At 33.0% G+C, this 18105-nt stretch overlaps 1 protein-coding gene across 2 annotated transcripts in view; it reads left to right on the top strand.

Moving 5' to 3' along the window:
- The first annotated feature begins 13881 nt into the window (after positions 1–13881).
- The window catches only part of LOC127543843 (uncharacterized), a 148287-nt gene continuing 144063 nt past the window's right edge, over positions 13882–18105 (top strand). Inside the window, exon 1 of one of the 2 annotated variants that reach the window (XM_051970166.1) lies at positions 13882–14051. The gene's annotated coding sequence lies outside the window, so the exon portion shown is untranslated. Of the gene's footprint in view, positions 14052–17199; positions 17368–18105 lie in introns of those variants that run through there. The other variant, XM_051970165.1, reaches the window with a different exon arrangement.

Below are 18105 nucleotides of genomic sequence, written 5' to 3'. Positions count from 1 at the left end.
ACTAGCTATTACACAAACAGTACACTTCATCTCTAGCTTTTAAATCCCAACTAAAACTCCATCTTCTGCAGGGAGTCTTTCCCAACCTATAGTGATTCTAGTGCCTTCCCTCTTTAATTTATTTCCCAATCATCCTTTATATAGGTAGCGTGTGTTGATTGAAGACACCTTTACCCTTCTAGTTATTTTGATGCAAAAGCTTAGAATTGCCAAGACTTGTTGATTCTCCCTCCACAGTTTTGCCATTGATTCCCTTTTCTTTCCTAGACATTCTATTATAGGTATTCATCACTTCTTTTTTGGATAATTTTAAGTTTCTTATTTGGATTTCTAGCTCCCATTCTCTCCTCTCTTCAACCTAGAAAACAAATAGCTACAAAATAACATTCACAAAGCCCAACCTTTTAATGTTTTTCCCTGTTCAAGAACATTTAATACACTGCTATTGCCGTTAGACAAAAACACAAAATTGTTAGGTTGTCATTAAAACCTTTCATTGTCAGGCTCCATCCTACCATTTAAAGTTGATTTCACATTTTTCTTCACACAAATTCTATATTCTGGCTGAACTGTCCCAGTTGCTGTTTTCTACATTTAAAATCCATTTCCAACCTTCATGCTTTTGAACAGATTAAACTTCATTCCTGAAATCAACTTCTTTCTAACTTCTGCCTCTTAAAATTCCTAACTTCTATGAAGTGCCAATTCATGTGTCCCCTTTTTAAGGAAACCCTTCCTGATCCTGATCCTTTTAGTTGTTGGTGTTAGTAGTTGGAGAGAGAACACTCTTTATCCAAATAATTATACATTATTTTTAGCAATGTAACTCATAGTCAAGCTCATTGATAGCAAATACTATTTTTTTTCTTTTTAGTCAGCTTTTTTTTTTTTTTTGTCTTCAGGACTTAGTGATTTGGAAATAGTAATTTCTAGCTTAATGTTTCTTTGATTTGGGTTAGATTGGAAAGTCAAGAAAGAAAAGATCAATAATAACTGGGAAGATCAAAAAACATTAGTAGAGGAAATGGTATCTGAGTTTGTCCTTAAGGAGTAGTTATGATTTTAGTACAAAGAAATGGAATTTGTAGTCTTAGGGAAGAGCATAAACAACATTGTAGAGACAGAAGTGTCATATAAATATATATGTATATTTACATATATAGTGTGTGTATATAAAACAGTGATTTCAGTTAGTTGATAAATTTAGAATGGAGTAGCAAGAGTTAAAGCTGGAAAGAAAAGGTAGTATGAATTTATAAAGAGCCTTGAATGCCAGGTTTTGAATACTATTCAGTATTCAACAGAAAGCTATTTAAAGATTTTGATTGGAAAACTAGCAAGATCTGTAAGCATGAAAAAGATTAATTGGATAGCAGTGTGTAGAACAAATAAGAAGGAGGAATGAGTAGTGACTAGATGATTGGTTAAGAGTCTATTACACACACACACACACACACACACACACACACACACACACAAAGAGTCTATTAACAACAACCCAGGCAGTGAGCTAGACTTTGCTAGTGACAATTTAATTCAATTCAACATTTATTAAATAACTGCTAAGCTTAAGAGACAGATAGAATGACCTAGAAGTTAGAGAGCTGGCTTGGGAATCAGAAGACTTGAGTTCAGATACTGCATCTGAGACATACTATTTGTTTGTCTGGATAAGTCAGTGTTGTGGTACTCATCTACCCAATAAGCAACAAATGAATTGCATTTCTGTCAGTGGATGTAGTTTCTTTTAAAGAAATTCCTTATGTTGATAAAATATTGGAGAAAGACCAACAAATAATAAATAGACTATTACAACAGAAACTAATGAGTGAATGACACTTTGCTGTTCATGAAAGGAAAGAGGATGGAGTAGATACAAAAGAAATTATGAAGATATAGATGAGAATAATCCACCCAATTTTTCAAACATGGGTGACTATTAAATGCTTATGCATAATAGAAAGAGGAAAGTCAAAATGAAGAAACATCATTTTATTTATAAGCATAATAGAAAAAAAATAGAGAGGGTGAAAGTGAAAGTGCCTGAAAGACAGAATTATTATTTGCATTAGATCTTAGAAGAGGTGGAAAGGTTATTGAACAAGTAAAAAGAGTGCTTTAGCCTAGAGAAGGAAATCCTTATCCTGTGAAAAAACAGCAAAGGAGAAGAAAGGAAGAAAAGACAATAAAAGTTTTATGATATCGATATGGAGAATTGAAACAGATAGTCTCAAATGTCTCAGAGAAGTAAGAAATGAAGTTATTTGTTGTGAACATGGGAGTGTGTGTGACAATGGGTTCTTGAGAAAGGAAAGGCTTTTATAATATTATGGAAAATAAAGAAGGAATCAATGAGACTTAAATAGAGTAATTTTCAATGAGTCATTTTGCCTCAAATGAGGTTGTATATCATAAATTTGTAGAATTATAATATTGAGAGCTGAAAAGCAAATTAGATATAATCTAACACAAAACCTTCATTTATTTATTTATTTATTTTTGCTGAGGCAATAGGGGTTAACTAACTTGCCCAGGATCACACAGCTAGGAAGTATTAAGTGTTTCAGGTTGTATTTGAACTCAGATGCTCCTGACTTGAGGGTCATTGTTCTAGCCACTGTGACATCTAGCTCTGCCTAAAACCTTTATTTTAAAGATGAGGAAAATATGGTCTCTAAAGAAGTTACTTCTTCACTTCACATAGTGTCTAAGAAAGAATTCAAACTCAAGTCTCCTGACAAATTTGTCATTATTTCCAGCATGATTATGTATCCTATTCATTTTTCAACTTACAAATTTTAACTAAAGAGATTTTTTTTTTTATATTGTGAAGATACAAAGCTGTACTTATGTTGCCTTCTCTTTCACTCTTTCTATGCACATACGCAATTTTTCCTTCTATCTAATAATTATTTTACATGGTTATAGTCAGTGTACACATATGTGTATATATATACATATATATGTGTGTGTGTGTCTGTGTCATTTTATATCTATATATGTGTGTATATATCTCTATTCATGTACATTTGTGTCCTCTAAGCAATTTTTATATTTTATCACATTTCTTTATATGAAACATTCTTTATTGTATAATAATATTACATTATATTCATATTTCATTAATAATCCAGCTGATCCTGGATTGGTGGACAATTAATCTATTTCTAGTTATTTTGATATTGCTACTAATGCATCTACAAATTTTTTATACTGAGCCAATTTTTCCTATCTCATTGAGCAAATTTTTCCAAATTCTTACTCTTGAATTTCATAATCTAATATTTTTTTCATTTGAATAAATTTAAGATAATATTTTAGAGTAGTTTATAATTTATTCAGTTATTACTCATGTTTAACTTTTTTTCCAAGCAATAGTTGACAGTTTATTTTTCTTCTATTGAAAATTTTTTGTGTATCCTTTGACTACATATCTATTGAAGAATGGCTCTTTCTTTATATAAATTTGTATCACTAACTTACAGATTTACATGTCCTATTTTATCAGAAATATTTTACAATATGTTTTTTTTTTAAACTTGTCTGGCCACAATGCTTTTATGTGTGCAAAAATGTTTTCAGTTTTAAATGTTCTAATCTTATTTTTTCTTTCTTAATTTCTCTGTATCACGGCCCTGTCCATAGAAATGAAAAATAAAGTTTTTATTCACTTCTATTTCATAAAGCATAACTTTTTATATTTAGAACTTAGATCCTTTCAGAAGTTACTGAGGTGTAATATCCCAGACTAATCTAAATTATCTGCCAAATCAGCATCCTTACTCTGCCAGAAATGTTGTTGAATAATGAATTCCTTCCCCAGTAATTTGTGTGCACTTGAAATGCATTTGGTATTAAATCTTGCATATCTAACATATTACAATGATCTGCTTTTCTATTTTTTATCTAGTATTAAATCATTAACAATTATTAGGTTATAAGATAATTTGAGATCGGGCTATACTTTTTACTTTTTAAATTATTTTCCTTGATATTCTTGACTATTTATGATTTTATTTTTACTAAATTCTAAAATTTACTAAATACTAAAGTATTCTCATGGTATTTTGGTATAGCATTTTATCTGTATATTAATTTGGTTACTATTATTATTTTTATATCCACTTGATTCAGTCATTAGTATTAATTTAGTTCTTTTTTCTCCAATACAATATTTTAAATTATAGTTACATAAATCTCACATTGTCTCGCAAACTCCTAGATATTTAAATGCATTGTCATATTTTTCATATTATTAATATATATATATATATATACACACACATACACACACATTTTATATATATATACATATATATATATATATATATATATATTGACATAATATATTCAAATTTTGGATCAGCAGATCCATCAAAATGTTTGGATGAGATATTTTCCCAGCCCAAGACAACTTATAAGGTCAGCAAAAAAGGCTGTGATAACACATGGGGTATACCTGGAGCAGAGCATATGCCAAGGACACAACTAGTGAGCCTTGGAGGCAGTTGTAAGAACAGCTGTAGCAGCGACCTGAACAGTTTTCAGCCTAGAGGGAGATTTAGTAAAAGGTCAGAAAGAAATTACAGGGCACCATTTGCTAACACTGGGTGCAGAACTCTGTTTTACTGCCCATTTGCAGTTCTGGATTATAGTTCCAGAGAGAGGAACAGTAGCATTTATAGAAGCAAAGAGGAAGGATCCCTGACTCAGTTCCAAGATAGAAAGGAGCAGTAGTGCTTGTGGCTGCAGAGGAATAAATTCATCTCCTAGGTGAAAAACATAGCAAAGTCCAAAGACTACATTTCTCTTTGAATCACCCTGGAAGAAATATTCCCAAAGTCCAAAATTAGCTCTGAAATAGCAGCATGAAAATTCTGAAGCTTGAGATGCTTGGAGCAGAATCCAATGTTAACACAAAGTCAAGAAATAAGTTGGGAAAATAAGCAAACTAGAACAAAAATGAAATCTAACCATAAAAAAGTGATGATGGTGGTAAGGAAGATCAAATTACAAAGTCAGAAGCAGACAATAATGTCAAAATGACTATAAGCAAAGCATCAAAGAAAAATATGAATTGGAGACAATTAATAAAAATCATTGGAAAAGACAAAAAAGGAGTTTAAAACTCAAATAAGGGAATTAGAGGAAATATTAGGAAAAGAAATGAAAGTAATGTAAGAGAATCATAAAAATAGAGTCAATAGCTTGGCAAAAGAGGCACAAAAATACTTCTCATAAGCATAGGGTTTATGGATTATTTATCCCATCTTCCTTGTTTACAATGTTATATCTTTTTTGTTCCCTTCTATAAAGTTTTCCAGTCAATTCTTAGCTATTTTTTCCCAGTGTTAGTTAAAACTCAGAGAAAACAAATAGTATTTTTTATATTTAAGATGTGAATATTTTGAGCTATTACTTAATGTTGTAAAGTGATATTGTTTTTTAATATTTCTTGATCTGATTTTCAGGATTAATTTCATGATTTTTTTTTTTTTTTTGCCAAAGAGACTAATTGGGGGAGGGGAGAAGGCAAACATTCTTCAGTGCAAATGCCTGGTAGCATTCATATAATTTTTTTTTTTTTTTTTTTACTTCAAGAGAAGTGGAGCCAAAATAGCAGTGTAAGGCAAAAACTCCCCAACCTCTTCCCCAAACCATTCCAAATTCCTTTAAATAATGACTTAAACAAATTTTAAAGCATCAGAGCACCTCAAAAGACAAAGTAGAATATTTTTTAGTCAAAGACAACTTAGAAAGTCATCAGAGAAGCTCTGTGATATCAGAGTGGGACTCTAGTGTATAATCCCCCATTCAGACCTCACTAGGGCAGTCCTGACCCCAGCCCACACCAGTAAATCAGGAGCCAGGTAAGGGACCACTGAATTAGTGGTAGTACTGGTGATCTGCAGGCTTCTTAGCTCAGAGACACCAAAGAGGACTTGGAAGGTCTGCAGAAAAAGTCTACAGGATTCTGGCATGATAGCCCAGCACAGGCCAGATCAGCATGGCCCTGGCTCCAACCCCAGTCCCAGCCCCAGTGCCAGCAAAACAGGATCTCTGAATCATCAAGAGCACTGGTGATTTCTCAACTTCTCAGCCTAGAAACACCAAAGACTACTTGCAAGGTCAGGAGAAAAGGTTTATCAGAATTGTGACAGGGCCTTGAGAAATCAGCAAACCAAGAGTGGAATGAGCAGTGGTGGCAGTGGCAGTTTCTGGGAGGGCTCAACTCATAGGAGATCTCTTTATTAGAAATGAGGAATATCTCTCTTGCTTTTGCATACTAGATCTTACAATTCCTAACAGTTCCAGGGCAGAAAAGAGTGCTTGTAATCCCAGTCCCCAGAAGGATTTCTGAAAACAGCTGCACAAAATCCCTGAAGTTTAGAACAATGCATCCTCCACCATGGAAATAGAGTCCTACTTTGACAAAGAGTTAAAAGCCCAGTAATGAGCTAGGAAAATGAGGAAATAACAGAAAAAGTTTCTGGCCATAGAAAGTCACTTTGGTGGCAAGGCATATAAAAAAATATACTCAGAACAGTATAACAAAGTCAAAACTCCTACATCTAAAACCTCCAAGAAAAATAAGAATTGCTTTCAGGCACTGGAAGAGCTCAAAAGGAAAAAGTAAGTAAGAGAGACAGAGGAAAAAATAAGAAAAGAATTGAGAGTGGTAGAAAGGAAATTTTTAAAAAAGCTAATAATGAGAAGAATGCCTTAAGAAGTCATTTGGAAAAGAAGGTAGAAAAGCTCTTTGAGGAAAATAATTCCTTAAAAATTTGAATTATACAAATGGATGCTAATAATTTTATGAGAAATTAAGATACAATAAAGCAAAACCATAGCAAAGAAAAGAAATATCTTATTGGAAAAGCAATTGATCTGAAAAATAGATCCAGCAGAGATAGTTTAAAATTATTGGTCTACCTGAAAGTCATGATTTAAAAAAGAGCCTAGGTATCATCTTTCAAGAAAATATCAAAGAAAACTGTCCTGATCTTCTAAAACCAGAGGGTAAAATAGAAATTGAAAGAATCTACCAATCATCTTCTGAAAGAGATCCCTAAATGAAAACTCCAGGTACATTATAGCCAAATTCTGGTAAATCTCAGATCAAGGAGGAAATCATGCAAGCATTCAGAAAGAAACAATTCAAGAATAAAGGAATCACACTTTCTATAACACATGATTTAGTAGCTTCTACATTAAAGGACTAGGGGGCTTAGAATATGATATTCTGAAGAGCAATGAAGATAGGATTATAACCAAGAATCACCCACTCGGAAAAACTGAGTATAATCCTTCAGGGAAAATGGTGGATATTTAATGAAATAGAGGTTTTTCAGACATTTTTGATGAAAAGAATAGAGCCAAATGGAAAATGTGATTTTCAATTACAGGACTCAGGAAATGCATAAAGAAGTAATCAGGAAAGTGATATCATAAGGGACTTTATAAGGTTTATCTGTTTACATTCCTACATGGGAGAATGATATTTGTAATTCATGAGAACTTTCTCATTATTATGGCAGTTAGAAGGAATATTTATAGACCAAGGGCACAGGTATGAGATAACATGAAAGGATAATATTTTTTTTTTTTTTAATGAGATCAGTGAGAGAGGAATGTACTAGGAGAAAAGAAGGAAAAGTTCTATGTGGTAAAATATCTGCCAAAAAAGAGGAAAGAAATAGCTTTTACAGTGGAAAGGAAGTGGAGTAAGAGAATGTGAGTAAGTGAATTTGATCTCATCAGCATTGTCTCAAAGGGGAAATAGAATACACATTCAGTATGGATATAGGAATCTTTCTTATCCTGCAGGAAAATAGGAGGAGAAAGGGATATAGGAAATGGGGAAATTGATAGAGGAAAGGGCATATTCAACGAGGGAATGGTCAGTAGCAAAATACTTTTGAGTGTCAAGGTTGGATAGAGTGAAAGGAGAGAAAAAAATAGAACAAATTAGGGGACAGCTAGCAATAATAACTGTAAAAGAATGTTGAAGCAAGTTTTTCTGATAAGGCTTCATTTCTCAAACATAGAGGGAACATAAAAAGTAAGAGCCATGCCCTAATTGATATATCAAAATATATGAACTGTGCTCAAAAGGCTATAAAAAAATCATGCATATGTTTTGAACTAACAACACCACTACTACTCATGTTTATGAAAAGAGATTTTTTAAAAAAGGAAAATGATCTACATGTACAAAAATGTTTATAGCAGTTCTCTTTTGAGCAAAAAAAAAAATAGGAAATTGAGGGAATGCCCATTAATTGGAGAATGATTGAATAAATTGTATGTGATTATGATGGAATATTATTGTTCTGTGGGAAATGATGGTCAGGATGTTCTCAGAAAAAACCTGAAAGGTTCTTCATGAACTCAAGTAGAGTGGAATGTAGTGTATACAAAGTAATAGTAATGTCCTGGGATTTACAATGATCCATGACTATTCTGAAGAACTTATATTGAAAAGTCCTATCCTTATCCCAAGAAGGAGTTGATTCTGTCTGAATATAGATTAAAATATACTCTCTTTCATTTTTTAACTTTATTTTTGAGGGTTTTATTGTTCTTGTTAGGGTGGGAGATCTGTTTTCTTTCACAATATGACTTTTATGGAAATGTTTTGCATAACTTTATATGTGATTCCTTACTGGAACAGGGAGTAGGGATAAAGGAGATAATCTACAATTCAAAAGTTTTAAAAACAAATATAAAAATTGTTTTAAATGTAACAGGAAAATATTAAATAAATTTTTAAGAATTAATGAAAGCATATATGCAGACTTGCTGTTTGGCTATTTTGACTTTGATCAATTTTTCTTGGGATAGTAAGTGACACAGTGGAAAAAGTGCCAGGTCTGGATTCAGAAAGTCTAATTTTCTTGAGGTCAAATCTAGCTTCAGATATTCACTAGTTGTATAATTCTGGACAAGTCACTTAACCCTGTTTCCTCATTTCTAAAATCAGCTGAAGAAGGAAATGGCATACTACCATCTTTGCAAAGAAGACCCCAAATGGGGTCACAAAGAGTTTAATGAGGAGAAAAAAATGTCCCTTGTTTTTTGATATATTATTTTCAAATTCTTTCTTTCATTTGCATTTTATATTATAGCTAAACATAATGTACGATTTGGAATTTTTAAAAATTTATTTCACACTCGTTGATGGTAAAACGATCATGGAAATTTAATGATTGTCTTTATAAATGAGGTGAATTTTTGGTTCCTCTTAAAGAGTATCCAGCATTTTTAGATCCAGAGCTAAAAGGGACCTAATCTTTACTCTCTCATTGGCTAAGATTTTTGCTCATTCCTTCAACTAAATACTCAGCAACTAGATAATTTGGTGAGTTGAGTCAAATAATTCTTGTGGCTTGTTCATCACTAGAGAACTATAGGAGAGGAGTGAAAGATAGAGGCAGTCATGGAGAGAGAATTCTCTGGTTGCTATCTCTCTCTCTCTCTATCTAGTTTGAAATACTTGAATCTGTCAAGCAATCAACATCCTCTATGTAATTTCTAATCTTGGCTTTATGGATGAGATTAAATAAGGGACAACAGTTCATTGTATGGGATAGAGAAGTAATTTGTTAGATGAGTAACCTACAAATGAAACCCAACTTAGAAATTGCCCTGCCTACCATTATCTAGGAAGCAATTTGGAAATGGTAATTTCTTTTTGTCCTTACTTTTAAATTAGTTTCACTCTTATGACTCATCCTCTCATTGAGGAAACTCTGGGTTCTTGAAATTTATGGCAAATAGAACAAGCTGTAGTTGGTATTACATTGCTAGAAGCACTTCAGGAATGGTACCAGAAAAATGCTTCCATAATGATGGAGATAAATTGTCAGAAATTGTTACAAATTTTAACCTTGATGTCAGTAACCTAAATGTGAGAATTTTTTAATATGTTACAAGAGGGTTTTAATTATATTAATCTTGACATTCTTTTTATAAATGAAATAAAAAGATAGAAGGAAATTATATTCATGCCAAAGATGCTTACCACTTTCACACAGAAAATTCAATATAGAGAACAAGTTGAAGTGGGAAACCCTACAGATGATGAAGTTCTCTAGATGTTCCTCTTTATCACCCTCAAAGAGTGCCAAAATGACATCACCATGTTGGAGTCAAGATAACAATATTTCCAATTGTATCTGATCAGACCAATATCTCAAAAGGCTCTATACCATGCCTGTTACATGGCACAAATAGTCCATATGAACCTTTGGAGTGAAAATGTCTCTAAATTTCTTTTGAGCTACATAAATTCTGCTTTGCCAAAAAACCTAACACTTTCTTTGATATGAGCACATCATGCTGGAAAGTCATTTATTAATGTCTTCCATGTCATACAATTGATTCTAAAATTCTTCAGATAGACCTCGAGAATGTCCTTGTATAGTTCCTTCTGATTGCCATATGAGTTCACCATAAAATAGTGGCAAATGTACATTTGGCATTCAAATAATATGACCAAGTCATCAGAATCAGGCTCTCTATTGTATAGTTTATATATGCATATCTAAATATTGGTATAAACATACAGGTATATTACATATACATATGTATAGAATTACATATGTTTTATATATATATATGCACATATATGCATATGTGTGTGTGCATATATAAAAATTTATACACAGAGACTTCAAATGGATAATGAGTTGTGCCTAGAACTAAATAGAATTACATTAGTTTTTGGGAAATTGCAAATCTCTTAAATGAACATAGACATCTCCATGCAACAAGGCCCTCATAATACAAATTTTCTTCTTTTGCTCTTAGGTGATTATGAGTTATAGAATGTTATGCTCAGAAGAATTAAAAATGAACGTCTTAGAAATCAATGCAGAGTTAACAAATAAGGAATTAGAAGAAATGAAATAAAAGATGTCATCAAAGACATGTTTGATTAAAAAAAAAGATGGGCTGTTTTTGACAAGAATTCATATGCTCCATTGGTGTATATAAGGGCAACTCTACAAATGTTTCTAAAACATTGGGTGATTCTATCTCTTCTTTTTCCATATTAATTTAATATATCCTTTATATCTCTAGTTCTTCCCCCAACTGATCAAGTGAGCAAACTTAGATTCTTGTTCATCATCAAAAGGAAGAATTAGAAACAATAGATAGAAGTGATAAAGAGAAAATTTTAGCTTTAATGTAAGTGAAGTCTTCCTAGCAAACAGACTGCTCCAAAAGTGGAATGAGATGCCTTGGGGAGGTAGTGATATTTTTTACTGGAAGTTTTCAACTAAAAGCAGAATGACAACTTATTAAGTATATTTGCCACAAAGGGACTTCTTTTTCAGATATAGGTTAGACTAAATGGCTGCTAAGGCCCTTGTAACTCCAAAATTCTCTGATTATTTAAAAAAAATTATATGAGAAGAGTTTTTTTTGTTTTGTTTTGTTTATTTGTTTTGCCTCTACCACCTTCAGTTCTGTTTTGTTCTAGGTTCAGGAAAAGAAAAAAGACATAAAATCATAACCAAAGCAATTGGCTGTATCAATACTGAACTACATCAAGATATCCTGAGACAATTGAGAAGGGTTATATTTAGGGAGACAAAGCAAGATAGTCTTTTGTAAATGCTCTAATCCGGGGTAAAAAGATCCCATTTAATTTTTAATACACTAACTATGAGAAGGTCAGATAAAGGTAGCAAAAGCATCCTTTACTGATAACAAAAAAGCAATCAGAATAGTAGGGGAAAGGCCTTGAGGAAATAGCTTCATGTCAACTAAGGGAAGAGAGAACAGGATAAAGAAAGCTAAGATGCTTATATTCTGCAGGAGAGACAAGGAGGATGAGAATTGAATATGAGATTCTGGATTTGATGAAAAAGAGAAATGATTAACCTTGGGAGGAAGTATATTCAATAAAATAGTGGGGTTGAAAGTCAAATTGCAAGGAACTGAAAAGTGAGACTATAGAAAGAGGCAGTGAATATTAACTATCCTACATAGTTTGTCAGTGAAGAATGAGAGACAGATAGACAGGCAGAAACAGGCAGACAGAGACAGAGACAGAAGAAAATATACTGACTAATATTTTTGAATAGGAGGCCTAAACCTGTTAGTATTCTAAGGGACAGAAACCAGTGGACAGGAATGAGTAGAAAGCAAAATACAGAAAATGCTCACAAAAACCCAGTGGCTATATAATATGAATGGCATTTTGCTTTTTCAATATAAACTGTAGAAGGTCAAGTCACTCAGTTCCCATTGAATATTCTATCCACAGCTATTTCCTCCATTTCTGACTCAGAGAAGACCAAAAGATGCAAGAAAAGTTAGGGAAAGCTGCATTTGTTTTGTTCAAATGTCTGAAAGGGTTTGGTGTAGAATTTTCAAATAGCTCTGATTTGAAACATATTTCAGAAGTAGTTAAGTCGTGAGTCAGGAGGATCTGAATTCAAATATAGCTCAGTCACTTGACACTTACTAGTAGTATGTCCTGGAACAAGTCATTTAACCATGATTTCCTTGCTAACAAACAAAATGATACATTTAAGATGCTGCTGAAGTTGTTTAGGGTATTCACTCCTTTTGAAAAGCTCTTAAGGGAATTGCCTAAGAAATAAATTTTACCAGTTGATTTTTTCCCCTTAAAAGCCTGCTCATCAATGTGTCACCAAAACTAACTTTACTGTAAGACAAAACCTTTGAACATTTTCTATTCCTGATTAGTGGGAGATGGACCAAATCAATTTTATTTCAATTTATTATTGCATGCTGTCTCAAAGTGCTGAGGAAGTTAGTTTTGGGAAGACAAAAATGGGCCTGCTCTGTGCTGTATAACTTATCTTGTCTCTAGCATAAAAGCAATATGTAGAAGGATTATTCCAGTCACAACTTTTTTTTCCCTCCAGATTTATAAATAGGGGTATTTTGTGACATGAGTTATGATGCTTTGAGATATTTATCCAAAAGTTCTTCCACTTTGATGCTGTTACAGAATGTTAAAAATTGCTTTCCCAACTCCCATCCTGCCAGCTTTTCAATTCAAAGTAAAAAAGCAGTTGTATAGTATACATGGTATGGGATGTGTAGTCTTTTTGACAGCATCTAAAATCTTAAGGGATTTTAGCTTCAAGGCAACCATCACTTCCACTATACTTTTATTAACATTTTACCCAAATATCAGAGGGGAATAAATAAAAGATAACAAATACTTGTTTATCATGGATGGACTGATAGGATAGCCAGCTTCTCTTTCCCCAATGATTTTGTTTTCCTGGTTGGTATTCCTGGTACTCAGAATGTAGAATCTTCCCTCTAAGGTAATCTCTTTTCACTTATACTCATTCATATATATGTATATACACACACACACACACATATATGTATACATATATATACATACACATATATACACATGCAAATATCTTGTATTTTATATGTATAAATATCTTGTGTGTATGTTTATATATGTGAGTATACACACACACGTACACACACACACACACACACACATATATATATATATATATACATAATTTGTTTAGCTGTAGTTTTTTCCCATTTGTATATGAGCTCCTTGAACTACAAAAAGCAAAGACTTTTTTGCCTCTTTTATTATCCCTAACATTTACCACAGTGTCTGGCACAGAATAATCAATAGTTTAATAAATGCTTGATAACTGATCCAAACCTCTATTGTGTTAGTCTGGGGGCTTAAGCCAGAGGAACAGTGTACGGCACTTTTTCCCAAGCTGGAAGAGAAATGCTATTGGAGAGATGATATAATCACATTCTCTGACTTCATTATATTCTCCATTGTGATAGGATGGGTGGGGAGGGTCAGGGTGGGGGAAGGGAAACCTGGGCTATTGGGAGGTATATGTGCAGACTAGGGGTTTGTGACAGAGAAACTTGGTCATCATTCAGCAGCAGCAGGTTTACACCTACTAGAGAGGAGAGCTTGGAAAACTAAGAATTTAAAGAAAGCCCCTTTTTTCCTCTGTACCCAAGTGGCCCATTTCTTCCTTACAATGGAAAGAATCAAGTTCACTCGGGTAATGTTGGTACTTCTATTCACTTTTCTGGGGGTGTGTGAGCATGTATGTTGAGGAATAGAGAAGTAGGGAAGTATCAAAAAAATTTGGTTTTAAAAATAACAATTTGTGAAAAATAGCAGGTATAATTTTCATTTGATACAGATACCTGAAAGACACTCAATCACTTTTTATTTTTAAATGACCAAAAGATATAATTTTTTTATTTTTGAAAATATTAAAATCAGCTCCAAAATGCGAATCAAATCATTGGCTTCTTTAATATATTTTGTAATGATGCTGAAAATACAGGGCTTTATTTCTGTTCATGGATGAATTATTCTGTCTTTACAGCAAATTAATTTTTTACCTAATAGGTCTTTTCTATTTCTAATTTTGAGTCTTCAAATTTGTAGTGGTTTTTATACCAATGGAAAGTTGTATCAAGGCCTTTTAATGTGAGGGCTTTTAAAATTATACTTTTTAAGGTGGTTTTTTTTTTTTTTTTCCTGTAGGATAATCATAGAAAGGACATATAGAGAACTACTCCAATTCCCTCATTTTTGTTTTTTGCATCCTCAGCACAGTGCCTGTTATATGAGGCACTTAACAAATGTGTTTTAGATTGAATTAAAATTTCCAGATAAGCAAACTGAGGCCCACAAATGTGAAGTGACTTGTCCAGTCACCTAGGTAGTAAGTAGAGGAGCTAGAATTAGAGCTGATCTTATAACTTCAAATTCCTTCCTCTTTTCACTATGCTAGGAGCTATATAGAATAAATTTATATAATATGTTATGGCTTACAAAAATACTTTTCCTTACAAGGTAGGTGATAATTCCCATTTTGAGAAATATGAATTTGTGATTCAGAAAAATTATGTCTAAAGATGTCAGCTCTGGGATTTGAATCCATATCTTCTTACTTTAAGTAGGATATTTAAAATAATTTTGGAAAGTTAGTGGCGATATAGGTAAAAGAAAGATTTATAAAATCCCAAATTCAATTGTCTATGTCACTGAGTTTATTTTAGATTTTAAAGATTGTGGTACTAGGATCACCAGAATTTTTATTTTGGGAAAAGGAATTTTTCTTTCTTATACCCTGTGCTTCTTATACTATAAAATGCATGGGAAATACCAGCAGCTTCAAAGTAATTAAAACAATGAGTCAAAATTTTTGGCAACACATTGGGAGGAAGTATATTCAATAAAATAGTGGGGTTGAAAATCAAATTGCAAGGAACTGAAAAGTGAGACTATAGAAAGAGGCAGTGAATATTAACTATCCTACATAGTTTGTCAGTGAAGAATGAGAGACAGATAGACAGGCAGAAACAGGCAGACAGAGACAGAGACAGAAGAAAATATACTGACTAATTTTTTGAATAGGAGGCCTAAACCTGTTAGTATTCTAAGGGACAGAAACCAGTGGACAGGAATGAGTAGAAAGCAAAATACAGAAAATGCTCACAAAAACCCAGTGGCTATATAATATGAATGGCATTTTGCTTTTTCAATATAAACTGTAGAAGGTCAAGTCACTCAGTTCCCATTGAATATTCTATCCACAGCTATTTCCTCCATTTCTGACTCAGAGAAGACCAAAAGATGCAAGAAAAGTTAGGGAAAGCTGCATTTGTTTTGTTCAAATGTCTGAAAGGGTTTGGTGTAGAATTTTCAAATAGCTCTGATTTGAAACATATTTCAGAAGTAGTTAAGTCGTGAGTCAGGAGGATCTGAATTCAAATATAGCTCAGTCACTTGACACTTACTAGTAGTATGTCCTGGAACAAGTCATTTAACCATGATTTCCTTGCTAACAAACAAAATGATACATTTAAGATGCTGCTGAAGTTGTTTGGGGTATTCACTCCTTTTGAAAAGCTCAAGGGAATTGCCTAAGAAATAAATTTTACCAGTTGATTTTTTCCCCTTAAAAGCCTGCTCATCAATGTGTCACCAAAACTAACTTTACTGTAAGACAAAACCTTTGAACATTTTCTATTCCTGATTAGTGGGAGATGGACCAAATCAATTTTATTTCAATTTATTATTGCATGCTGTCTCAAAGTGCTGAGGAAGTTAGCTTTGGGAAGACAAAAATGGGCCTGCTCTGTGCTGTATAACTTATCTTGTCTCTAGCACAAAAGCAATATGTAGAAGGATTATTCCAGTCACAACTTTTTTTTCCCTCCAGATTTATAAATAGGGGTATTTTGTGACATGAGTTATGATGCTTTGAGATATTTATCCAAAAGTTCTTCCACTTTGATGCTGTTACAGAATGTTAAAAATTGCTTTCCCAACTCCCATCCTGCCAGCTTTTCAATTCAAAGTAAAAAAGCAGTTGTATAGTATACATGGTATGGGATGTGTAGTCTTTTTGACAGCATCTAAAATCTTAAGGGATTTTAGCTTCAAGGCAACCATCACTTCCACTATACTTTTATTAACATTTTACCCAAATATCAGAGGGGAATAAATAAAAGATAACAAATACTTGTTTATCATGGATGGACTGATAGGGTAGCCAGCTTCTCTTTCCCCAATGATTTTGTTTTCCTGGTTGGTATTCCTGGTACTCAGAATGTAGAATCTTCCCTCTAAGGTAATCTCTTTTCACTTATACTCATTCATATATATGTATATACACACACACACACACATATATATGTATACATATATATACATACACATATATACACATGCAAATATCTTGTATTTTATATGTATAAATATCTTGTGTGTATGTTTATATATGTGAGTATACACACACACACACACACACACACACACACACATATATATATACATAATTTGTTTAGCTGTAGTTTTTTCCCATTTGTATATGAGCTCCTTGAACTACAAAAAGCAAAGACTTTTTTGCCTCTTTTATTATCCCTAACATTTACCACAGTGTCTGGCACAGAATAATCAATAGTTTAATAAATGCTTGATAACTGATCCAAACCTCTATTGTGTTAGTCTGGGGGCTTAAGCCAGAGGAACAGTGTACGGCACTTTTTCCCAAGCTGGAAGAGAAATGCTATTGGAGAGATGATATAATCACATTCTCTGACTTCATTATATTCTCCATTGTGATAGGATGGGTGGGGAGGGTCAGGGTGGGGGAAGGGAAACCTGGGCTATTGGGAGGTATATGTGCAGACTAGGGGTTTGTGACAGAGAAACTTGGTCATCATTCAGCAGCAGCAGGTTTACACCTACTAGAGAGGAGAGCTTGGAAAACTAAGAATTTAAAGAAAGCCCCTTTTTTCCTCTGTACCCAAGTGGCCCATTTCTTCCTTACAATGGAAAGAATCAAGTTCACTCGGGTAATGTTGGTACTTCTATTCACTTTTCTGGGGGTGTGTGAGCATGTATGTTGAGGAATAGAGAAGTAGGGAAGTATCAAAAAAATTTGGTTTTAAAAATAACAATTTGTGAAAAATAGCAGGTATAATTTTCATTTGATACAGATACCTGAAAGACACTCAATCACTTTTTATTTTTAAATGACCAAAAGATATAATTTTTTTATTTTTGAAAATATTAAAATCAGCTCCAAAATGCGAATCAAATCATTGGCTTCTTTAATATATTTTGTAATGATGCTGAAAATACAGGGCTTTATTTCTGTTCATGGATGAATTATTCTGTCTTTACAGCAAATTAATTTTTTACCTAATAGGTCTTTTCTATTTCTAATTTTGAGTCTTCAAATTTGTAGTGGTTTTTATACCAATGGAAAGTTGTATCAAGGCCTTTTAATGTGAGGGCTTTTAAAATTATACTTTTTAAGGTGGTTTTTTTTTTTTTCCTGTAGGATAATCATAGAAAGGACATATAAAGAACTACTCCAATTCCCTCATTTTTGTTTTTTGCATCCTCAGCACAGTGCCTGTTATATGAGGCACTTAACAAATGTGTTTTAGATTGAATTAAAATTTCCAGATAAGCAAACTGAGGCCCACAAATGTGAAGTGACTTGTCCAGTCACCTAGGTAGTAAGTAGAGGAGCTAGAATTAGAGCTGATCTTATAACTTCAAATTCCTTCCTCTTTTCACTATGC

The sequence above is a fragment of the Antechinus flavipes genome, chromosome 1 (genome assembly GCF_016432865.1).
Source record: "Antechinus flavipes isolate AdamAnt ecotype Samford, QLD, Australia chromosome 1, AdamAnt_v2, whole genome shotgun sequence".
Classification (NCBI taxonomy): domain Eukaryota; kingdom Metazoa; phylum Chordata; class Mammalia; order Dasyuromorphia; family Dasyuridae; genus Antechinus; species Antechinus flavipes.
This window is presented reverse-complemented; position numbering and strand designations above follow the sequence as displayed.